Source organism: Anguilla rostrata, chromosome 11 (genome assembly GCF_018555375.3).
Source record: "Anguilla rostrata isolate EN2019 chromosome 11, ASM1855537v3, whole genome shotgun sequence".
NCBI classification, from domain to species: Eukaryota; Metazoa; Chordata; class Actinopteri; order Anguilliformes; family Anguillidae; genus Anguilla; species Anguilla rostrata.
In genome coordinates, this window is record NC_057943.1 from 18807352 (window position 1) to 18833848 (window position 26497).

Genomic DNA, 26497 nt, shown 5'->3' on the forward strand with positions numbered 1-26497 from the left:
CTGAAGACAGACTGCTGCTGACGCAATCAAGATCATATATATAGCTGAACTAAAGGCCTCCATCTTTCATGTCATGCGGATTCACATATTATTAGATGAAATGCAGTTAAACATATCTACTCAAAGTCGGCAGCATCAGCTGCACCAGTCATTTGACCACTAAGCTTTAATTTTGCTCTAAAAATTCCCCCTGAGGATACTATTTTATCTAAATTTCCATGCAGGATGTCATTTAGATTTTCTTATTTAATAAATGCAAGGGTTTTTATTGTTATGTGTAATTATTATTTTATATACTTTGCAGTTTAAGTTCCGGTCAAAAAAGTGACTCTCCTGCCAACATATCTATATACAGTATCAAATAGCCAATGTTAATGGCTGTAGTGAAGTTTCAGTGGGTTGATCTATTGTAATTCTCTTGTTTCTGCATTTGCTTTGTGATAAGGCCAACAACTCATTCTGCTCTGGAAAAAGAACATCAAGGCACTGTTAATCATTTTTTCCATTAATTTCTTAAAGGGGACACTAGAGCATGAGCCTGCAGGAGAATTGTTGCTTATCTTTCCCAGTGTCCTAATCAGAATATTAATTATATTGCACTATCCCTCTGTTATCAATCCTTCTCGAATGGACTTTATTAAATTGTGTGGACTTTATTAAATCGTGTGGACTTTATTAAATAAGGACACTGTTATTTCTTGGCATTCATCCAGCCAACTTCTATAATATATTGAAAGGAATGCCCATTTAACAAAATTAATTAAATCCAAGATCCATTAAAAACAAAATTCCCATCTACTACATATGCACGGATGCTGTAAATGCACCAGAAACATCCACATATATGGGGTTGTTGTTTGTGCATCTTGCCTATTCTAATGTTTGGTCAATCTAAGTGACTTTGACCATATTATAGTGAATCAGGCTCTCCAGACTGCCTGAGAGCAGTAGTGCTGGGGGGGGCAGTAGTTTAGGATGATTCCAAGGTCACTGACTGACAGGGCCCCTCAAGGAATATTAGTACATAGGATTTTACAGGTTGGTGGGCCCCAGACTGAGATATTTTCATGGGGCCTAAAATCCCTGGTGGTGCCCCTGCCTGAAAATATACAGTATGCCTGAATTGGCATACTGTAGGCGAGGAGGTGGTGAAGTAGACAATTTCACCATTTTTTTTTATTCCGTGGAAGCATTGCTCCAAGCTTTACTGATCAACTGAAAACTAATTGGAGAAACATGTTGTATTTTTCGACTTTGTAGAGGCAGTGTGCAGTCTCACACTAACAGGGAAAGGAAATTTGTTAAAATACTAATGTCAATAGCAAATGACCGAACATTAAACTCTTGGGTTCCTCTAACAAACAGATTTAAACAAACTTCTAAAGGAGTTAACATGCTTACAAATTCTAATTATTTGTTATTTCATTATTGCCAACCTAAACAGAATTCAAGTGTTAGATATAATCAATAAAGACTAAAAACCTTTCAGAAGCCTATTTAAAGTGATATAGAGGAGCATAATCATTTAGCCTCATTCAGTTTCATTAGCCTTCAAGACAGTTTCCACACAAACAACAGTAAATAGTTTAAACAGAAAGAAAACTGCATTCCTGGGATGGGTCAGGCATTGTTTACCATAGTCAGCCTTTGTGGTATATTTTAATATGTTATAGAAGGTAGTTATTATAGTGTTATGCATTTTAAAATCATATTTCTTTTTCTTCCTTGCCTCCAAATGAAGATGCCTTAAACTTTTCAGCTAGGCTTCTGTGATGTTCTTTCAGTGATCACTGAGCTTGCAGAATATAATTGTGGTGGAAAAAATGAAACACAAAAGCCAAAGAATCTATATAAAATCAAGAAGAACATGGGCATTTTGTAATATCATGATATGCTGGGTCAGAAGAGGTAAAGAGGTAGACGTCAAGCAACACAGTAGCCTTCAGAAACTGAGAATGACAGAAACATGCAACGCGCATGATGTCCTGACAGCAGCCTGTCCACAATTTCCTATTCAGTCTCCCATGGTAGGATGACTTTCTGATCAGTTTGAAAAGCACTTGAAGGTATTAAATTAGATTGGTGTAACATATCAATGCTTTGTTCCCTACATGAACACCGTACAGTATCGCGGCTTAAGGGACTAATTTAAATCCTTCCCAGCACTGGGACTGACGACAGTAAGCAATAATTGAAAAAGTCAACAGACACGAACAGTTTTGCACACAAGATTTATGTTAAAACAAAGAAGAGTATTTTTAAGGGCTGAAAAGTGGAATGTTCTTTACTGGCTGAGTCAATCATCCAACCTGAATCCAACTGAACAGGCGTTTCACTTGCTGAAGACTGAAGCCAAAACATAAACTGAAGATGGTAAATGGACTGCATTTATATAGCGCTTTTATCCAAAGCGCTTTACAATTGATGCTTCTCATTCGCCAGAGCAGTTAGGGGTTAGGTGTCTTGCTCAAAGACACTTAAACATGCCCAGGGTGGGGTTTGAACCGGCAACCCTCCGACTGCCAGACAATTGGTCTTACCTCCTGAGCTATGTCGCCCCTAACCAGATGATGACTGCAGTACAGGCCTGGCAGAGCATCACCAGGGAAGATGCCCAGTGTTTGGGGTTGTCAATGGGTCACAGACTTCAGGCAGTCATTGAATGCAAGGGATTTGCAGCAAAGTACTATATAGTATGATGAATGTATTTAAGATTATGTTCATTCATCCAATCACATTTGGTCCCCTAAAATGGGGCAGCTATGCATAAAAAGGGTTATAATTCACAAATCACCCAATATGGATGGAAATACCCTTAAATTAAACCTGCCCACTGGTGGCACTAAGGTTTTCTAATGAAGACACTAGCACATTATCTGTTGGCACCATTTTGTTATTTATCTTTTGTAGTGTAATGCAATAGAATTCGTAGTCATCCTAAAAATGATTGAATTTGCCTTTGCAGACAGATGCGTAGATATTTTGTATGAAATTAAAGAAAAGATACTTTATATATAAAATGAAACTGCATTTCAATATAAATGGGAAAATGCAATTCAGGTAATTAAAACATCTTTTTTTAGACACAAAAATAAATGTAGTCAGCCAGCATAACATGCATGCGTGCAGGCTGACAATTAAGAAACAAAAATATGGACATTGTAAAATATGCTGTAAATGTTCCAACAATAAAAAACAAACATTGCTTTTGAAAAATTGAAGGGCAAGCTCAAGTAAAAAAACGAATTTCTAATTTCCTGCACTAGGCTGCTCCAAACTGTTTACAAGTATGTGCAGTACATGTCATTAGTGTTTTTGTTGTACCACAGCCTTGGAAATCCTGTGTATTTCTCCTTTTTCACAGTTATTGAACCCTCACTTGTCCGTTCTGATTCAAAATCACGTTTTGGTTCCTCAGAGTGTTTCTCGTTTTGCTGAGTCTATAGGCCGCTTCATTTTGAAAGATCTCTGACAGGGTATCATGACATGCTGTGTTGCTAGATGGCGAGCTAGCTGGAATCTAAATGTGTTTGTGCGTGATGCTGTTTACTCCGATGATGCAGAGGAACGGGAAGGAGTGACTTGCTCACACCTGACCTCTGACCTCACACACAGCTTACTTTTTTCAGCCTGATCACAGCAGCATGCACAACTGACAAAATAATATACTTTGACAAGTTTGATCACATCATTCAGAAAGTTCATTTGCTTGAAAATAATAATAATAATGATTTAACCATGTATAACCATTTATAAATGGCTATGAATAAAAATACTCTTATTTCTACATCAGGCATGTCAAACATACGGCCCGCGAGCCGGACCCGGCCCGTTGGATGATTTAATCCGGCCCGGCATAAATTTCTGAGTATGTCAAAAAAAGAAGCGAGTCTCTAGCTCATTTCTATCAAAAGTTATGATTTTTTTAAATAAATACAAACCAAATGCTCCCTCCGGCCGCGGGAGGGCAGTAAATGTGTAAAAGAGCTCACGTCCAGCATGCGGCATTGACACGAGTTAGTACTAAAAATAAACCGGCAATCTTGCTTCACAATTCACCACTACTAAACAAGTTATCGGTCAACACACCCTTCCCAAAATGGCACTGTCAAAACAAAGAAAAGTGGACACGGAGTGCAGAGTTTTCAAGGAAAAATGGACTGAGAATTATTTATTCACAGAAGTGAATGCAAAACCAGTGTGCTTGGTATGTAATCAGCAAGTTGCAGTGTTCAAAGAGTTTAATATTCGGCGCCACTATGAGACTCATCATAAAGACAAGTATGACCACTTGAAAGGACAAATAAGGAAAGACGAGATAAACAAATTGGTGGCTGGTCTGAAGAAACAGCAGTCTACTTTTACGCGCAGCCGCGATATCGCTGATGGGGCTGTAAGAGCCAGCTACATTATTGCCAACGAGCTGGTGCAGGCATCCAAGCCATTTTCTGATGGGGAGTTTGTAAAAACATGCATGCTGAAGGCTGCAGAAGTCGTGTGCCCTGAAAAGCGACCTGCCTTTGCCAATATTAGTCTAACGAGGAACACTGTCGCAGTCGGGTGACAGAACTCTCAAGTGACTTGACAGGCCAAATGAAAGAGAAAATCAAGTCATTTATCGCATTTTCAATTGCAATAGATGAGAGCACCGATGTCACAGATATTGCTCAACTGGCCATATTCGTTAGAGGTGTTGATGAAACTTTGACCATCACCGAGGAGCTGCTTGAATTGGTGCCCATGAATGACACCACAACAGCAGATGACATTTTCAGTGCTCTCGTTGGAGCGCTGGACAAGGTGGGAGCGGACTGGTCCCGTGCCGTGAGCCTGGTTACCGACGGTGCGCCATCAATGGTCGGGAGAAAGGCAGGCGTTGCCACAAAATTCCGTGACAAAGTACAGACCGCAAATGGAGGACAAGAGTTTTGGGCATTTCACTGTATTTTGCATCAGGAGGCGTTATGTTGCAAAACACTGCAAATGGACCATGTTATGAGTGTGGTTGTGAAAACTGTCAATTTCATCAGAGCGCGCGGTCTAAATCACCGTCAGTTTGACACATTTCTCAGTGATAATGTCATTCATGCTGGCCTACCATACCACACTGACGTGCGGTGGTTAAGCAGAGGTGCAGTACTCAAGCGCTTCTTTGAGCTACTAGGGGAAATTAGACAGTTCATGGAGAAGAAGGGACGCCCAGTAAAGGAACTTAAATGCAAGGAATGGGTGCAGGATCTTGCGTTTATGGTTGATATTACACAACACTTGAATACACTTAACACTACATTGCAGGGCCGTAACAGAGTTGTCACTCAATATTACGACAGCATAAGTGCGATCCAACGGTGACACCGCGCATTTCTCTTGTCTCACAGCTGTGCGTCCGGAGGCACCGGACCGTCCCGATAATGATTTGGAAAAATATAAAGACAACATAACAGATTTGCTGCGAGAGTTTGAGCAGAGGTTTCAGGTATTCAGTGAACTTGAGAACAAATTTGGCTTTTTTCGCTCGCCATTTACAGTGAAGCCTTCTGATATGCCAGCTGACATTCAACTCGAGCTTATTGACTTGCAGTGCGATTCCGCTATGAAGGATAAATTTGGGTCCGTGGGATTGGATACGTTTTATCAATATCTCGTGCCAGGTTACCCCAAATTAACAGCCATGGCTGCAAAGGTTCTATCCATGTTTGGGACTACTTATCTTTGTGAACAGGTGTTCTCCGTAATGAACAATAATAAAACAAAGCAGCGCTCAAGGTTAACAAATAAACACTTGAATGACATTGTTAAATGTGCTGCTACTCAGGATTTGACACCTAATATCGATACACTTGTGAAGGCAAAAAGATCCCAAGTTTCAGGAGCCAGCAGCAGCAAGTAGACTGCAGGAGTGCAGTGAGAGAGAAAAAAAGTGTGATGACACGAAATTTGTTTGCACTCATGAATACAGATCATTAAAAATAAGATTAATCTGGTTTCATATTAAAGACAATTAATATTGTGCAGTATATTCTCAGCTTCAGTAGGCCCAGCCTAGTAGTTTGATCTGATGTAGTCTAATCTTATTGCCCATGCACTGCTATAACTTTTATTTTGTATTTTTTTTATTTATTTCAAAGCAGTATGACAATTAAGGCGAAAATATTTTTTTCATAGCTCCCACTTGAGTTTGTTTAGTGTGGTGAGTTGGTTCAGGTGTAAAACTGCATTCACTTAACTGTTAAAATAAACCAGTTGTTAACACATTCACCGCCTAACATGAAATCATTTTTTTTTCCATTGTTTGTGAATAAATGTGTTGTGCTTAGAAAAGATCCCTTGTCATCTGTGATTATAATATGTAGGGTAGGCTACAAATGTAGGCTGAATGATAAAGCATAGTACTGAAAAACAAAGCTAAATATTTGGAGTTGACATTCTTTTACTGATCCGGCCCACCCGAGAACAGAAAGTCTGGATCCGGCCCCAGAGCCAAACTGAGTTTGACACCCCTGTTCTACATAGTGAAACCAAAATGTATTAAAATACCCTTTAATAAAAGAATCCGCACTTTAATCACATGAGCATTGTTTGATTGCAATTCTAAAATTGTGGAGTACAAATAAGGATTTTGTATCAAGATGGCAAGAGGAAAAGATCTAAGTGACTTTGAAACCGGGTTCATTCTTGTGGCACGGATGGCAGGAGCTTCAGTCAAAAAGACTGGTCAACTGGCTAGAGTTTCAATAGGAACAGTGACTAAAGTGAAATCTCCATTTAGATCTATGGGAAATACATCCGTAAATAGTGAGTGTGTGTGTGGTGTCAAGAGAATGGTACAGGTCTGAATGCATGACCCCTCACTGTAGGGGTCATGCTGTGGGGGGCATGGTTTGGGTCCAGGGAAGGGTCAATGCAAAGTTATTCTGAGCGATCACCTTTGTCCTATGATGAAACATTTCTATCCTGATGGGAGTGGTCTCTTCCAGGATGACAGGATGACCACAAAATTATACCACTTCACTGGTCTTTATTTGTCCTAATGATGCTGATTCTGTCACGTTGATCAACGTGCACTATTTCTAGCCTCTGATCTTCACCCTCAAACATGGTTTTAGATAATCTTCGTTGGTACTTTATTCATGGATTTCAGCTTGCATTACTATTTTACAGTGCATAGTGCTTGTAACCATGTAGGCTGACTTAGTAATAACACATATTTAGGAGAGAATTGTGCTCATTCAAGCGCTGTTTAAACAACTTGCCTGTAATAAAGCATTCCATTTCCAAGAATGAGTTCCAAGAACATAAAATATTCATAGAATGCAAAATCTACTAATGCCAAATACTTATTTTTCATCTTCTTTTCAGCATAATAAATGAAATAATAAAAGGCAGTTTTGTTCAAAATTTGGGTGTCCTCTGGCATAGTAAAAAGTAAAGCCACTGAACATCCCCAGTCTACACTCTCAAAACTTCTCAAAGACAGGGAAAAACTCATGATAATCAAGGAGACAGAAAGCAAATGTGAACAGGCGAGGCTTACTTGAATGCATCAGAACATGAAAGAATTTAATTTAACACTGGAAAGATTTGCTTTAACACTCATGTTTTATGTTTTATCTGAGCTGGCTGAGCTTCCCTGTGGCTGATATGTTTCAGATGCCGCATTTATTGTTATTCTCATTCTTTAAAAATGGCACAGGTTTTGTTCATTGTATAGTACTTCAACTACTGAACTTGATTCAGAGATGTATCTAAAATTAGCATAAGTGTGTTCACTGACATTACATTAGTTGTCATTTCTGTGTGCATTTGCTTCGTACAATTCCGTCATTCCATTCAGTTGAATGGCGGCAGTGGCGGCAGTTGGGGCAGCAGTGTACTCTAGTGGGTAGTATAGTATAGGAGTTGGTCTTGTAACCTAAATATCACAGGTTCGATTCCCCGGTAAGACACTGCCATTGTAGGGTTGAGCAAGGTACTTAACCTGCATTGCTCCAGTATGTATCCAGCTGTATAATTTGATACAATGTAAAATGCTATGTAAAAAAAAGTTGTGTAAGTCGCTCTGGATAAGAGCTAAATGATAAATGCCTGTAATGAAATGCAATTAGCCTTTACAAATATACTACTGTACTTTTAAAGATAGCACTGTAAAAAAAACTGTAGTAAGATATATACTGTATACTGTTATTTCAATTTTTATTTCATATAATGAAATGTACAATTTCGTCCTTTGATCACCATACTGTATGGGTGGAGCAGGTTAAGACAGAGAATGCTGTTCACATTCAGAGCAGGAAACGGCCATGAAGAGTGTTTCTGCCTGCCTTCTACATGGTCCACCTGCCTTCAATGCGGAGAGCGGGCAGAGCACAAAATGAATACTGAATACGCAGTATCGTTATCAATCAATGCACCTCCAGCATGGCGAGGCATGCATGTCTGTGCAGACATGGCTCGAGGTCAAAAACATTCTGATACCAATGCAAATATCTCCTTCCTGTGGAAAAATAATTTATTGACCTGCTTGGGTGTGTGTGTGTGTGTGTGTGTATACAAGCATATGGTATATTATTTCTATCAATCAACCAAATTTAAGATCACAGTGGCAGGCTACTGAGATGTGAACCACCGTAAGATATTTGTTTTAATACTTAAAAACGTATCGAAGCCTTAATGTTTTTCCCAAATCATACCAATAGTTTGGATAGTGAAATTATTTATGAAACGCTTATCATTATGAAAATAATGAGTGCTGTTGCTTTCTGCTCAGCTTATTTTTGAAAGGGACATGAGTTGTATTGTAATGGATACGCCATTACCTACAGTATGAAGGATTTAAATAATAGCAACGGCAGCCTCTTTCAGAGGCCATTATGCTTGTCGGCCATCACTGATTTCAGCTATTCTGTCCTCATCAGTTACAAATGTCAGCCTGTGAATGAGTCTAACTATCCTCTGCCACCATCATTATGTTCAGAGTTGTTGATTTAGCTTGTAATAACCTAAATTGCAGTGTACACTGAATAATATGCACATTTACTTTTAATCTGTGTAGTGTAAGGTAAAAAAATTTTTTTTTTAAAGTATAGAATTTTTCCTTTTCTCTGAAATTCCTGCTGAGCACAAGTGGAGCTGTAAAATGCCACAGCTGGAAGGGCAAGATGCCGGACAAGGGAGGCCAAAAACAGTGGCTGGATGAATAATACAGCAGGACATAGGGACCTTAAATCTGCACGGGACCATTTTTGTCAATGCATTTATTGGGGGTGAAACAATCTTCCAAACAGATTACCCTCTTGGAATTCACTGCGCAACATGTAGTGCCACAGCACCTCCACATGGCATTCCAGGTCAACTCAAGATAGATGACCCAGGGACATATGGCCTTTAATGAAATAAATACATTATGAACATTTGCCCAATGACTGGGGACAATATAGTGAATGTGGGGAGAGAAGTTCTATTTCTAACCAGGCCATATTTGGGAAAATTGAGGGAAGCGTGTAATGTTGAAGACTTGCTCAGGATTGCACTTAAGGGAAGTCCAAAGAAACAGCTGGGGAGAATCTGCTAAAGCGATAATCTGCTACACCGTTAACCCACAGTCATTACCGTACGGAATCTTTTGGTTATGTCTTTTGTGGTAAACACGTTCGTGTTTATTTGCCTTAGCCAGCATGTCATCTTGTGTTCAGCGATAGGTATTGAATGTGTTCATATTTGCTCTCAGTGGCTTAACCGGTAATTACCCGACCACTGAGGGGAGTGTTGGTGACAGGCATGGACACCGAGATGCAGGTATCCTGCCTAGCACCAAAACATAGTTATCAGGTTATCAGTAGTATGTGATAATATACTCTAATTGAATTTAGAGTGCCATTTGGGCAGGGAAAGTAATGACAAAAATGATAATAACTATAATAGCAACTATTATTTATTTATGTTTGTTATAGTGTTAAAAACAAAACTTGCATATGTACATTGTACAAATATAATATGTCCTGCATATGCATATGTAGAAGCAAGAATGCCTTCATCATGTTTAAACCAGTTCTCCAGGTCTGTTAAAGAATGAACATTTTCCAGTTAATTTGTGCTTGTGTATTTGTGTTTTTTCCATCTTTTTTTGGCATTAGCGTTGTGTCGTGTTTGGGCCTGGTTGGCTCAACGGCTCAGAGCTCATTACCAATGATATGGCTGAGGCAGCTTACAGTATATGAGCTGTACTACATACAGCAGTCAGTCCATCGCATTCGGAGCGCAGCAAGTTCCCAAAAATGTCCCGAGATGGAATAAAAGCGGCGAATTGAACAACAAAAGGTAATAACAGTATATTGTTCTCTCACCTCAGGGATGGCTTTGAATGTGAACACGAACTTTAGAGACACAAAATAGAAGCCATTGATAACTGCTGAGAAAATGGAATCTATTAAGCTCAATGCTGAAACAACCCAAAACAGTCATTTAAAACAAATCTTATGTTTCAATTTTAAATCTCTTTATGTATACTGAAATGTCAGTATGTGGTTCATATGTAATTCCCACCAAATATTTTCAAAGAAGAAAAAATAAAAGTGCTTTAAAATTAAATCTACTATTACAATGAATCATCAAAGTCAATGGGCATATTTCAGTGCTAGTAGATCAGTGCTAGTATGACTCATGTAGATGTAAAAAAAAAAAAAAAGAATTGCAGAACCCTTTCAAAGATTTGGTAGGTCAGTTTCTTTAATGTATTATACCATGTAGGGTAATAAAAAACAAAACAATCCAAAATATTTGACATATTATATAATTAATATTATTTCAAATAAATTTGGAGACTTTGTGTCCCCAAAGTGCACCCAAAATTTTTAGAGCTTGAAATATGTCCCTTTGATTTGTTTTCCCTCCCAACCGTCTACCTCACTGTGAGGGGGGGTAGGATGCACTTGTGTCCTCTACCTGGCAGGTATATCACTGTTATAGTGGTGTTAAACATCTTAATTATTGACCTGAAAATCGTTTTCTTTTTTACTTACTTGTTAGTAACCATCTCATGACCCATGGAGGTCAACAACAATTTGTTTGACTGTTCTTCTGACAGTTTCCCTATGGTGATGGATTATACAGGGATTTTACAAGTGTGTTTTTATGCCCCAGTGAAACAGGATGCCATAGGAGGCCACAACATTATTTTCTAAGATTGACATGCTAAAGAGAACTTTTAAAAGCAGCATGTTTCTGCATGAGAATTTTTAAAAATTAAATTAAAAAATATTTGGGACATGAATAACTATGACGTTTCCCAAGGTTTTGAGCATACAGTACCATATAGCTTATAACTTGTAGTATTTATTGTATACAGCCTTCTTTGATCATATTTATCAAGGGTGAGAATCATTTAGGAATAATTAATATTTTTAAAAAATGGTTTTTGGCCCTTTTTGTCATACATTATCCAAATAATATGTAAATTACTGGTGGAATTCTTGTGTGGTTGGTTGAAAAACCTGTTTGATGCTTTTCTCATGGCAGTTACTTATGTCTCACTTGAGAAATTAAATGGACAGTGGCAAGCCTCACACAAAGTACTAACAAATCCAGCATTGTTCCTCAGGTGACCAAATGAAAACCTATAGTCTTTTCAGCCCAGTTAAGCAATTACCAGATCAGATCAATTACTGTGATCCTGTCAGCACTTTTGACAAGAGTATGCCCACTGCCACATCACCTTAAAGGAAGTGTCCACAGGCCAGCACATAACATACGTACCCTTAAATTTGTGCTGCCAGTTGTGCAACTCTAAATTCTAGCTGCACAATTCTCAGTCAGCATTGTTTGTTTTATTTTCCCCCTAGCTTCCAGAAGGGAAACAGAGAGGAAAGAATGAGCATTTAAGCCTACCCTTCTCCACGTGTGCCTCAGACCAGATGGCCCTGGTCATTCTATCAAGTTTGCTGTTTAGCTGAACCATTAGCTCAGCCATTCAGAACTGTACTGGAGAGTGGCAAATTTTCAAGCAACATGTTTGTCAATCCATTACTTTTTATGAACTGCAGGTACATAGAAAAACCCTTGGGGCCTCATAAACTATGCACCTGTATTATACGGCCTCTATACTGTGACTGTAAGCATTGCATGTGAACAGCAACAGCCTGTATTATTACACAGAAATAATTCATGTACTTCATTTGTGTTTTATCACTGATAATAAAACCATAAGAACCATGAGTTGAAAAAAAGATTCAGATGGTAGTCTTGATGTACTTGTACTCTGGACAGAAAAAGTATGAAATAAAAATAAGCCCACAAGCATTGGGCATATTACAGGACACATTGTAAGCTTTAGGGAGGAAATTAATTAACAACAACAACAAAAAGATCCAAAGACAGAGCTCTGGGGTTCTGAGAACTTCATTAGATCTCCAGCCAGGAAATACAGGGCAGCAGCCAGTTTATATGGGACACATGAAGTACGACCTTATGAATGAAATATCTAAATGAAGCCACATGTTAAAAAAAGAAAAAAGTAATAAATAAAAAAATCAAGTATTAAATTAAGTTTAATGATATTGGGATACTGCTGCCACTTCTGCACATTCTGTTATCTGGCTTTATTGGTCTAGATGGAAATACACAAGTACCACCTAATCATTACCTTGCAAATGCCTGTTACAGGAATTATTATGTGTTTAAAAATATTTCCCTGTACTCTTAAAATATTCTTCCTTCTACTTTTGTTAAAAAAAAGGTTTTTACATATCAATCCTCACATATTTTTACATTTATAATATCTCAAGAAGGCTATAAATATAATATTAACTATGGCACACCACCAGACAAGGCAAATATGTATTCTCTTTGTGTCACAAAGATAGTTAAACTGAATTTTAGCACAGTATTTTAAGGGACGGGCAGGCTCTGTAATATAACATCCATGTGTATGGGCCTACCTGACCTAGTGCAGGTGACTTGTATGAAGAGAAAGTGAAAATAAATCATAAACAAAAGGAGAGTATGTCTCAATCTAAGATGGGGACACGGTTGTCACCTCAACTGTAGGCCTCTGTTTTCTCATAGATAGAGCAGTCTGCATTGGTTTCCTCCATATTACAATATTTAAGACTGTTTATTTCTAAGAACATGAAAAAAAAACACATAAGAAAAATGCAAAATGCAGATTCAGAGTCCTGAGTTGCTCTGAAAAAAATAAATAAAAATAGACTTGACACTGCAAAGCTGTATTTTCTCCATCAGTTTATCAGTGAAAAAGTTTCCTATCACAAATCATTCAGGGGTATTCTTTTCTCAAACTCCTGCTCTTGCTCAGCATGAGTTCACCTACGAAAAAGAAGTGGCTGTGCTGAGCTGTGAATAGCTCTCCAGAAATAAAAAATAAGAAGCGTGTTTGTGTATGATCCGATCCGTAAGATACATATGTTGTGCCATTGACTAAGGAGCCTTACTTGTCAGGTTCATATCTTTATCCCAAAAACCAGGTTGGTTGCTTCTTATGACAAATCACGAGGCAGCAATTTCAGCCAACTCAACCACTCACCTATCTTAATGTTGGCCAAAAGTTACAACAGCCAATGGGCTTCATTCACAAAACTTTTCTTAAATTGTTTTTACTTTGTTTCTTAATAGAAGTTCCCATGGAAAACCAACGTGGGATTCATGAAACATGCACAGACCTTCGATTTTGTGCATATCCGAGGTGTATCAGAGGATGCATTGTTTGTTGTTTGGCCAACAGTTTGTATATTAAATGCACATGCCTGTTCATTGCCTGTGATTTGCATAAAGGAACACACTAGCAATTTCATTAAAGGCACACCACCTGCAGGTTTCATGCGCAAACATCAGCCATTAATCGCTCCCCGCAAATGTATCTGCTCCTCATGTGCACTGTCCCTAAAGACACCCTAAGGCACGATTAGCCAAGTATTCCAAAAGTGTTGGGTTTGGCTTCGCAATTGTGGGTCTATATAGATCATTATAAATCATCATAAATCACTTTTATCAATAATCAAATATCAATTTATTATTTGTACATACAATCCATTTATACAGCTAGATATTTCTGCGGAAGCAATTCAGGTTAAGCTCCTTGCTCACTTAAACAACAGCAATGCCCCAAGTGGGAATCTTTGAGTTGCAACTCCATTTTGCTTGTAGTCATGCAACTTCAGTTGCCATGTTTTACTCAGAAATGTGCAAAAACAAAAAAATGTGTTAACAAATTACATACAGATTTGAAGCAAAAATCTTAAGAACAGAATGTGGACTACATAAACAGAGGTAGCTTGTGAAAATTATTTCATAAAGTATGCATTAAACTGAGAAAGGAGCTGGCATTTTTCAGAGGTTGCTGCTTTTTTATTAGCTCTCCAGAACTCAATTTCCATTTAATTTAAGAGCTGGCTTCACGAGTTGCAGTCTGGCAGTGAAAGGTGTAAATCTGGCCTTATCTGGCCTTTGCATACACGGTTCATCTCCCCACACTTTGGCAACAACAGAACTATAATTCATAGCAAAACAGCACGTGTTATTGGCTGTCGACATATTAAAAATATTCCACAGGGAAGAGATTTTGAATGCGGTGTCATCTGAGCTGGCCTCAGAGGTAGGAGCATGACCAAGCACCACCCAGTCCCCCACATCCCCCCAACTGTCCTCAGAAACCCATTCCCCAATCCCCATCCCCATATCCTGTATGGAAAAGAGAATTCTGCACTGGAGGACCCATACATGAAAGAATTAAGTAAACCTTGCATTTCTGCCCTTGTTTAGTGCACTCCCTAACCATGCATACAAAGTTGGACTTGTCGCACCCATACAGGTGGGATAGCATGTTGATTTCTATATGGGATCCAGTTTGACTAATCGGAAGTGACACAATGTGTAGAATCCCAAGCTAATATAGTGAAGACGTGGACATAAAAATACATAAATGAGGTAATTGACCTGAAAGGAATATCTGTAGGCGTTCGGTAATTTAATGAAACTCAATCATTAAACAAGTGTATGTGACAAATACAGCTAACACATTTGATAAAGGTCCTTCTATTTGTTGTGACAAGTGTGAAGCAAGAACTTATAGGGCATCATTTTTTAAATTATATTCCAGTATTCTTGTATTTGTATTCTCAATGTCATGCATTTCTGTTGATTTTAAACTGTTTTTAACATTTAAAAAACCAGCAGCCAACATTCACATTTACCCCCCTCCACACAAAAGGCCCCAGGCAAATCCCAGTTGGGGTGCCACTATTGAGCTGGTAGGAGGGTCTCACAAAGAAACACCTGGCAGACAGAAAAAATACAAACTACTCTAGACCTGGTACATTCTTTGTAGGATCACTGGCCAATCGGAAAGCATGAACATTGGCCAGATATGGAGAGAAAGTCTGGGGAGAAACACTTTGACAGACTGGTTACTTCCAGTAACTGTCAGAGCCTGTGAGTCCTAAAAAAATATGTAGGACAGAAAACATGGATTGAGGGCTCCTGCCTCCTGTGCCTTCCTTAATGAGAATTGTGGTGCCAAGAGAACAGAAGAGGCTGGAGAGGGATGCAGGGACGACCCGGCTGGGGAGCACACACTGAGATAAAATAGACATCAGACGTCGGTAATCATTAATACCCTAGGCATGACTTATGAGTGCAACTGGAAGCTAAATACCATTTCCCTTCATCCTTCCAGACATGCTGAGGTCATGCTCACATGCAGCCCATCTTCACGTTGCTGCTAATGAAGAGTGAAGCACAGATTGCCATATAATTTGTGGACTGTGAGCCAGTGACATTTTAGGCTTTTAAGGATATGAGGGTGACACACACACACGTACACGCACACAGCATTTCCAGGCAGAGAATAACTATATTCCTCCCTACAACTATTTAAGTAGGACATATCTGAAAAGCTTCCTCTATCATATGCTCATAAAATCTCAATAAACATTCACTTCCCAATGGAAAACAGGGCAAAAACAGCTCAGGAAAGAAACCATCTTCTGGCTGAATTGCAGCTCCTACTGAAACTTAATGTGTCCTCAGTGCTCTCCTGATACATGCAACCCGTGTTGTTGGTTCCACATTTCATCAAAGCAGAGTCCCCTCCACAGATGTGGCCTGTCAACCTAGATGAAGTGTAGTACAGTGAGACAATCAAATTGGTATAATTGCTTCAGGGTGTTTTTTCAGTATTGTCAATGAGTGTTCTTACCTCTCTGAGGGTTTGTAAGTCTGGGAACATCAGATTTGCATTTTTATCTGAACATATCCATGTGCTTAACCACATTAAGAAGCTTGTTTGTGATTGTTGTGTCTATAAATATCAACAGTACATCTGTAGGTCACTAGGTATATGAACAGGTGTGTAAGAAGTCACAGGAACAGGGGGACCAGGATGACTACATCTCGTATAGATACAATAAACAATATTTTAATGGCTGGGAATGGTAAATGAGTCATTTTAACATTTTCAACAACAGGAAGTCACGTACCCCAGGTGTCAATCTGTTATCATGCAAACGGTTATCTAACAGTGCTTGTACTATTGCTGTTACATGTACAGTCTCACACGTGTTGATGATAGCTCATATGTTCATACATTGTCAAAAGATGAAATGATATAGATCTTGTGAGACCTAACAAAGGTTTATGACCAGGCCGGTAACTGACAGTACTTTCAGAACATGCAGAAATCTCTTTCATTATGTTATCTTCCCAGTCAAGTACAGCACCGCAGCAGGGATACAGAAATGGTGAGCCAGAGCTATTGCCAATACCTACTAAAATTAAACCTGAAAGGAAAATTATACTGTCCATAAAATTAAGCTACACTTAAAAACAAGAACAAGATCTGGGATACATTATTCAGGCCATATAAATCAACGGGGAATATAACAATGACCATATGGTGCAGTTGGCACTGTCTAGGAATAAATTGGTGAATATTTTATTAGAGCTCAACTAAATTGTATAAACTGAAAACATACATATCTCCCCCAAGGTATGGCTTGCCATATGCGCATGTTTATTCATTTAGCACCAGTTTGGCATCAGAGTGATGGATATAGGTAATTAAGTCCTCTGATCCCGTTTACCCCGACGCAAGGTAATATTAAATTGCAGCAAACATAGAAAGCAAATCAAGTTAATTTGGTATAAATTGACAAAACAGAAAACAATTCCTCTTGCATCTAAAGGAAGGTTTATATAAACTGAATCCTCTGCTTGATTTTTTTTTTACACTCAGTAAACATCATCCTGTATAAAACACCATCAGTATCTCAGAATGGAGACCAAAGCTGTAGCCAGTGCCTCTCCCTCTCCCTCTCTCTTTTCTTCACCAGCAGTATGTCTGAAAGACCACCTCATGTCAATTTACTACATGGACTGCTCTGGGGAATTGACACCACAACTCAGGCGTTTCTTTGCAATACATGTAAGTGTACATCATGCACACTCAGCACACACAATTCTTTACGGTGGTATTGTTTATGACTGTAAAGAAAAACAGCAAGCATGCATGCTCAGGCAATAACTTTTAAATGGCCAATCATAAACATAACTTTCTGCCGTAGCCAATTCTAAAGCAAGGGAAAATGGCCTTAGCAACAAAGCATCTGTTGGGTCACCATCAGTGGCGGCAGTCAGAATGCTAGCATTTTACAACTGGACACCACTGGAGTCCTCTAGCGGCAGGATCATTGACCAACTATTTTGTATCTTAACAGCAGATCTCCATCTCGACTGCCTTGCTTCAATTGACAGTTAACAGACTGCAGTAACATTTCTTTGTTTCTAAGGATGTGCTTAGATTTCAGAAGACCCATTTTGCACTAGAAAGAGGGGCAGGCATCCCTGGTTATTGAATACTCTTTGGGTTTTATTCCACCTGAGCTCCATTGCACAGTTTGATCAATTATAACAGCCTGAACATGAATAATCTAGAAGGTAGAGTCTAGAAGGTACAATGCTGAGTACCTCAAGCCCACGATTACATGCATCCATTAAGCCACAAAATGAATGTAATTATGTAGTTAACAGTTCTGAAAGGGCTCCTCAGTACCCCTGTATTAGAACTCTATTGTAGTACCTTTGATCCTAATATATAAATTGATGGCAGCAGGTACAAATAACGTGCATTCTGCGTAAATGGAGGTAGCAAGTACCCTATATATTAACTTCCTGTCTAGAAGTACATTTTCATGGTTATTCAATGCAGCATTAGTCAATGCATGCCCACTATGATGCAAAGGTGTGTGGAAAGAAATGCATGAATCAGGGACTAATTCTAAAATTATGAATTATGATGCTTCTTTTTTCACAATTTCAGTTCCAATTTCAATCACATTTTAAACTTTTATTTAGACATAGAGAAAGAAGAGGGTAACTGGTAGAGAATAGAATCATCCCAAATTCTGGTCTCATTCTATACTGTAACTTATCTGGTTATTTGCCCTGTCTTGATCTTGATCACACATAAAATTTCCCAAAAAGCTAGCGAGCTGTAGCAAGCCCTAGGTACAGTTACTATTGACTTGTTGTTAGCTATGCTTACAGTAGCCTGCAGTTAGCATGTGCTGTAAAATGAGTTCAGCTAGTGACATTTTACTGACACAACGTTGAGCTTATCAAGTTAAGCTTAAAATGAATTTTTGAGTTTTGACTAGGCTGATCAGATGTCCTCTTTTTCCCAGACATTTCTTCTTGGAAATTCGTCCAGATGAGATTTCTAAATTCCTACAGTGTCCGGTTAGATTCTGTTCATTCCATAGACTGTTTATACAAACAAAAAAACATCCTTTTTATTTTGTTTTTCAGTGGCTGTGAGGTCGTTCATATAAATATTATGTAAACATTTATATACTTGTGGAAAGCTTTGTGGCCAAAAAAAACTCAGCGAAAAATCAAAATAAACCAACTGTTTTGCACATCAGAGGGGCTTAAGCTGTGTGCCTGTAGCAACATTTCAGAGAGATAGGGACATGTTTGAAAGCTGGTGACAGCTGAGGAGAGTGGTTTTAATCACAAGTAACCCTGATACCCAGCTGACAGCACGAGAAGAGCCTTCATTCACCCTCCCTCTTTGTAATTAGCTTTGTCAGCTTTATTTATTTATTTATTTATTTACTTACTTACTTATTTGCCATTTTTAAATGGAATCCCTCGTGTGCAGTTCACTCGAACATTTAAGCTAAGGCGACCAAAAGTATGCTCTAACTTTTTTTTCTTCTTACGGTTGGCTGTGCGCACACACAGATGCTGGTACGCGTAATTTCATTTCCATTAACATCTTTAAAAGAAAGAAATATAAACATGGATCTGTGGATTTCTTCCCGCTGTGCTGTGGCATTTTAAGTTGAATTTTTAATCCTTTAAGCCCATTAGCGCGCTGACACTTCATTTGGAGTATCCTTCAAACAGAAAAGCCAATTAAGAACACAACGTGATAAGTGCTATCTGTGAATGGATGCCCAGGCCTCTGCTTTAGATATGCTTGATATTAATAAGAGGGGGGCACTGAATCGATCGGAGATACTTTTTTCACAATCCCTTTTGAAACTTGGAAATATTTACCTGTGCCATATCAGGCCAGTGGTATATAAAAAGTTGAGGAAACGTGAAGTTATATGTAGTTTCTCTTTTTCTTTTATTTGCAGCAAACTCAATTAATTGTTCACTTCAGGTTCTGAAGCTGAATCCTACTGTGAAACCTGTCCATAAACCTGTCCACTGCACTGCACAATGTGGAAGTGGGAGACCCCAGCGTCAGAGAAGAGTGGAATCGGCATTCTCTGAAATCCCATGCGCATCCACAGGCTTGCCTGTTCTGTGGTGTCTTAAGCCCATTTCTTCAAGAGCCAGCAGAAAATAAGCTGACAGATTGACAGAGCCTGATTGAGTGCCATCAAAGTGCTTTGACAGCTTTGTACTTGCCACTTGGAGTGGCCATCAAATCCACTTCCTACCTTGGAAGATACCATTTCCGGTTTTGCAGAGACACCTTGAGGAAAATCTATGGCAAAGATAAAAAACAGTATGGCAAGGACCAAAAATATACAATTGTGTCTGCATACAAGTCGAAGTAAGAAAACAAAGAGCATAAATCTTCCATGAATATTGGGGAATATCATTATATGAGGAAATGAAACGCCACCCATTTTTTCAGTATAGGTAGGTTTGAGGCGTGTTTGAATAGCTTTACGGGTTTATAGCTTCGCCACTTCATCTGTGGTCTACTCCAGAGTTACTGTATGCACTGGGATTGCTCCTTCACCTATTGACTGTTAAAAAGAATAATAATGACAATAATAATCAAGGCTTAAATGTGATACGGTCTGAAACGCGCAAGAGATAGAGAAAAGGTCTATTAAAGTAAGAATATCCTCAAATGGCACAGGTAAATATCCACTGTGTAACTGACTGAAATAACACAAATAAATAAATAAAAGCACACATGCACACAAATACAGGTGCACACACACATACACAAAGAGTTCATACTACACACAACCAAGGTCTCATTTTGGTTCGACTTTGAGACACTGTTGTTGTATGTGGCCAGTAAATAACTGAAGACATAAGGTCACACAGCCCTGAGAGGGCCTGGAAACGCACAGAAACACTTGGCTCTTGCTGCAGGGCTGGAGATGCAAGTCTCCATGGGGAGGTTCCACTGAGTCACTCCAGACAGTACAGCTATAACATGTCAAAGGGGGTGAGGTAACAAGACAGAGCAGCGAGCTCTAATGAGCCTTCACAACGCAGAGAGCCCTGTGCTAATTTGCTGTACTGTCTCATCAGCATAGGAGTTTCCTCTTGAGAGGGAACCATAAGGGTTAAGAGACTGCTGCTCTGCTTGTCGACTACCTTGTGAAAGGAAAAACAACAGATAACACAGGCACCCAAAGAGCGATAACTTAGCCATGTAGTTAAGCTGGGGTGCCAAAAGTGCATACACACACATTTTACTAGCATTTCTATCAGTTGTGAAAGTGTGAAATATACAATTCAAACCACATTTTACAAAAATAAATACATAAATAATCATGAAGAATTCCCTCCCACACTGCCAGCATTGTTGTTTAGACTATCCAAGAAGGCAGAATGATGAATTATGAGGGCTAAATGTTCCACAAATGTTGGTAAAAAGTATATTGCTGTACATTAGATCGACATATCACTACCAAAGATATTTCAAATGCATTAATATTTCAAACTCTTACTAAATGTTGTAATAGGTTCGTGTTTCTAGTGAACATGAGGTTCCTAAAAATGAGATCCATCCATGTCATAAATCACAGACTAAGATGGAGAAGGGATCATGACTGAGTGAACAGTGGCTCTTTTCTTGTGCTGACCATAGGTATTACATTGAATGGTGCTCAGTTCCCCAAATCATTGGTGATTTAACTCGTTTCCCTTGGAAACAGCATTATGTACCTCTGGAAAAACGCTGTCCAACACCTGTCCACAACTTCACAGGCACTTCAACCAAAGACTATTCGGCAAGTCAAAAAGACGCACGGTGTATTGCACAGCAAGTGCATGCTAGTTCATATAGCTCCAAAAATGAAAATCTATTTACAGTATGGCTCAGCAATTTGAGGGAAAGCACTTTTTCATCTGACAAAACATAATAATAAATTGAAATGCATTGCAGGAAAAAAAATCTGTAAATCCATCATGGGAAATACAGATAAGAGATTAAATTTTTGCAGAGTACGGTTCAGGATTGCAGAAAAATGAAAATAACTTGTATATCCTTCTATTTGTATTACAAATTATGAGAAATGAAACTATCACCTCATGTCAATAAGCGTAGAAGGGTACATACTTTTTTGTAATGTATCATTACTTCATTTTATGAATTAAACATTTTTAAAAATTCATGTGTATTCTAATAGTTATATAACCACAGTAATGTGAACTTTTACAGGTAATGTTTTTCCATGCTTGAAATCTTTATCAGTAATCAGGAGATACACTGAAAATAGTGAATTGTGTGATCTGCATAAACCATCATTTAGAACTTGTTTCGATATTACATCCAGATCTAATGTTCATTCCAATCGGAGATGAAAATAAATCTATGTATTCAGAGAAGGTTGTGGTTACTCCTCATGGCCTGTGGGTCAAATGCAATACATGCTGTCTTCTGTAAAATAAAATGTATGTAAATACTTCTCATACAGTTGTGAAGCATGCAGCCTTTGCAGTTAGGCTGTTGTACAGTCTATTCTTTGTAGAACAATCCCTATCATAACCACAACTCTCTGAGAAGGTATCAAAAAGGTTCTAAAATATCTTCAAAAATATTTTTTGTGGCAACTGGCAAAACTGCTAAATAAACATTCATGAATTACAGAGCTTACAAGTAGCCAGACAACAAGACTGGGGAAAAGTTTCTCCACAATCAGACTTTATTCTGGAGTGCTTCCAGATTGAGTAGATGCCTACTTCTCCCCACTTTAGAAGCAGTCTGTTAGACATGGCAGTGGGGTGAATCCCGCAAGAGACGAAGGTATTAAGCACAGGTTGATGGTTTACTCCATCAATAGGTCAGCTCATGTACAGTAGACAGCACCACCCCCACCCCCTTCCGCCCAGGACTGAGCCCATTCACCTACTTAAACCTCTGCTGAGTTGCAGAACTGCAGCCCTTTGTGATCGACTCACCTCCAGCGTCAGCAAAACGATCCTGTCTTTTCCCAAAACAAGAAGCTCAGATATGCCCTTCACATGGCTGCCATGCTATTACAGTAGCCAGATAGAGCTGAATCTATATGCATAAAAAATAGTTAAAGTGTGTTAAAGCAAACATTGTTCTTGGAGCACTTGGAGGTGCCCAGTGGGTGGGAATCTCAGAGGAAATAATATTCTTGGATTGGGGTATTAAAATAAAATGAGAAATAGGAAGAAAATAGGTTCGCTCAATAACCAGTTGTCCACCGATGAGATGTTTCAATATAGTTTCCTACGTTTGCCACAGCCCTGCAAATTCTACTCTGCTGGTTTCATTCAAATCTTATGAATAACTGAGTTCCACAGAAACTATACTGGATGTTTTATCCGTCAATAACTGTAGTATAGAGGCAATATAAACCAAAGAGTGAAAGAGTATCAAAGTTTAACATTAACAAGAGCTTAAAGTCACCACTGATGATGTATTGGGAGATATTTATTTTACATTATGTTTTATGGATGCTAATTTTAACCTGACAATGCCTTGTCTTAGACACCTTTCACTGTAAATTATTGGTTTAACATACCGGATAATAAAAAGTAGGACCGTTAATATTTCACCTTGATTGCCTTATGATACATACAGACCAATATATTCACTTGCAAACAAGAGTAAACATTTCCAGGAACAGAGCTACTATGCATGCTATTCTTTATACAATTTTTGCTTTGTCTTATTCCCTTGTGTATGGCTATGATTCCAAACCTTTTAAAGGACTGAGCATCTCAGAACCCCAGTATATGTAGAGAGGCTCAACAGACAGCCATTCAGCAAAATACATTCAAAGATTGGCAGTGATTCAATAAAATGTTCCTGACATAATCACTGTTCACTTTTGCCAATAACCGTCTTTGTTCCTATTTGATTGTGCTTCTATATTCTTCTCTGTGGCAACTGGGAGGAGAGGACATGAGAAATGAAACACAGCTCAGGGTCAGAGGTCTTGGACGGAGCTACATCAGAAGATCAATGGAGTGGGAATTGAGAAAGCCCATCACACACCGTAGGCATTGTAAATTACCTTTGAGTAACAGAAAGGCGGCAAACAAGCTCAGAGATGTTTCAGACCTTTGGAAACCATGAGAGATGTAATATCTGTCAAATAAAGACGAAACGGTCAATACCTCAGCCTTCAGGCAGTGCAGCCGAGCCAGCAGTGCCCAGGCTCAGACCAGAGGAATCAAGCCTGCATCGTTCCCCACAGAGAGACCCCAACACATACGAGTCACACCAGTGTCCACGCCATGGGGTGGGCAACCCTATCTGGGAAGTGTAGAGGGGAGGTGGGCAAGAGGAGCTGCCAGCTCCCGCTCGGTGCAGCCAGTGGACCAGAAGAGCAGCGCGCAGGATGGTAATGAGATTTCCAGGTGGGGGCCATTACTAAGGACTGTGTCAGCATATTTCACTGGAAAAAATCCATACAGGCTTCATCAGAGGGGCCTGGCAGAGATCGAGAGAGTGAGCTAAATTTATTCTAATTGTGTCCGAAAAACAGCGGCTCAGCAGCAATGCCTGCATCTCCCCGCCACATGACCTTTGCAAGGTGTTCACGCCGAAGAGAAGAAGTCGTCTTCAGCGCTGTAACAGCCAACAGCATGCTCTGCTGGCATGGGAAAAGGAAGAGTTCCTTCTGTTAAGCCTGAGTCTGTTTGTTTCTACTCTTTTCATACTCTGCACAGTGAAAAAAATATAATCATAACGTACAATAATGTGAATCTACTTTCCTTTCCCATCTTTCTAAAGATCTACCCTTGACCTGTTTGCATTACTCTCCAGTATATGCTGAACTGTTGCGTTTAAAGGGGCAAAAAGCATCAGCCTATCATTTCAATATTTAATTGAATCCTGAGAAGTGGCATGTAAATGTCAATCACGCGCTGAGTGAGTGTCCTATCTTGCGTAGTCATGCTGTCAGCACACCCAGGCACACCAAATCATCAAGTCATCATCTTATTCATAGCCTCCCTAGCTCACCTTTCAATCAGCCAATGTCCTTGTAAATATTGAGGTGCAAAGAAAATAGTAGGGTCAATTAACAATTTTGTTCCATATATTAAGCTAAAAGCATGGGACAACAGAGCAGAGGGTTGTTTCTGGGAACTGAGGTGAGAATAAAGTAATGGGCTCTATTTTCCTGCTCCTGGTACAATAAATCACATTAAGCTGCTGGTGATAACAAACAGTTCATGTGCAATTTTAACAAACATGAACATCCGATGTTACAACTGTGAAGTATGTGCGGGACAATTATAACAAATAACAAAAAATAACAGCATACATCATAAGCAATGTAAAAAAGACACAGGTGGCAGTCTAACTAAAGAGACAATCTTAACACTGACCCAGCAAAATATGCAAATTGTGGGGGGTGAAGAAATTGACATGGATTAACTTGTGATGGGAGAAGGCAAAGCATCTAAAGGTAAAATTGTCTTCACAATTCATTATGTACCCTACTGAACGCATATGCAGTAACAGTTTAAATTGTTTAAATTCAGAACTGCGTTTTCAATACAATCTTCTCGCTGATAATTTGCGTTCTTCATATCGGGTCGGAAAATTTTTTTGAAGTGATAAGTAGAAGCAACAAATTTATACCGTCTCCTTCCCAGAGTGTTATGCATCAGAGGACGTACTCGTTCATCTCCACCCCATGCAGCCCACAATGGAAAGGTATTTGAGGACGTGCATACAGCCCGACACCCTTCTCTGGCAGTTTGCGTGTGAGCTATCGGCTGCATCAGTGCAGACAAATTATTGCCTGCTTTCAGAACTTCTCATGCAAAACGGGGAGTCGCGTGCTTTAGCAAATTGGACGGAATACTTAATTGGCTAATTTACATAATCTTCGCCCTGTTTTAGGGCATTCAATCCAGGTATACAAATGTATGAACACATTTAACTATGCAAGTCAAAGAGTAACATAATCCCTGCAAATTACATTCTAATAGCGTTTTTGACACATTGCGACGATTTAGAAAATCCCACGTAGATATTGCAACCTTGTAGCGACTGCTTCTGCATCTGAAAAGCAACCACAGTCCTTTAGTAAATACGGCCTTGAAAGGTTTAAAAAGGCCAGCACTGCTTTGTGTCAGCACTGTTCCCACAATGTGCCTGATTAACAGAGGCTAATCAAAAGAAATTCAGCAAAATGAAAGTGCTTTCATTTAAAAAGTTCTTCACCTAAATCCACATGCTGCCTGATAAACCAATAACTGTGTTCTCTTTTTGCGAATGAAAAATGTCCAGCGAGGGCTATTAATCTAACATCTCTGCAATTTTGGCATTCCTGCAGCGTCATTTGTGAGAAGACTAATCTGGATGATCCAGAGGGTACACTTCTACATTCACCACTCTATAACTAGACACATCCTAAGGAAGGCCCAGGAACTGAGTTTACCACAATAATTTCATGGGAACTGCTTTTCTCTTAACAGGCCAATGCGTAATATAAAAAATAAAATAATCTTTTTTTTTTTTTATCACTATTTTCATTTTCCTCGTTTTTGTTGCTTATGGTTTTGTAATTTTCAAGCTGTTATTTTCACCTTTTTGAATATGAGTGTATTTAGATGATTATGAAAAAGCTCAGCTACCTGAATATAGACCAGTTATTTGTTAAATTGGAAAATATATAGTTGTGAGTCAGTTATCTTCAGTAAATGCGTTTAATTGAATGTATAACATTAAACAAAGACACCATTGGTTTGATAAAGCATACAGTATATGTAGTGTGTGTGTGATTGTGTGTGTGTG

General features: G+C 38.9%; 1 protein-coding gene and 1 pseudogene across 3 annotated transcripts in view; one reads left to right on the forward strand and one right to left on the reverse strand.

Annotated features, from left to right (window-relative positions):
- The window catches only part of LOC135234189 (cadherin-4-like), a 546833-nt gene that overhangs the window by 350371 nt on the left and 169965 nt on the right, over positions 1-26497 (reverse strand). The window lies entirely within an intron of this gene.
- On the forward strand, positions 3790-6254 carry LOC135234188 (general transcription factor II-I repeat domain-containing protein 2-like; annotated as a pseudogene).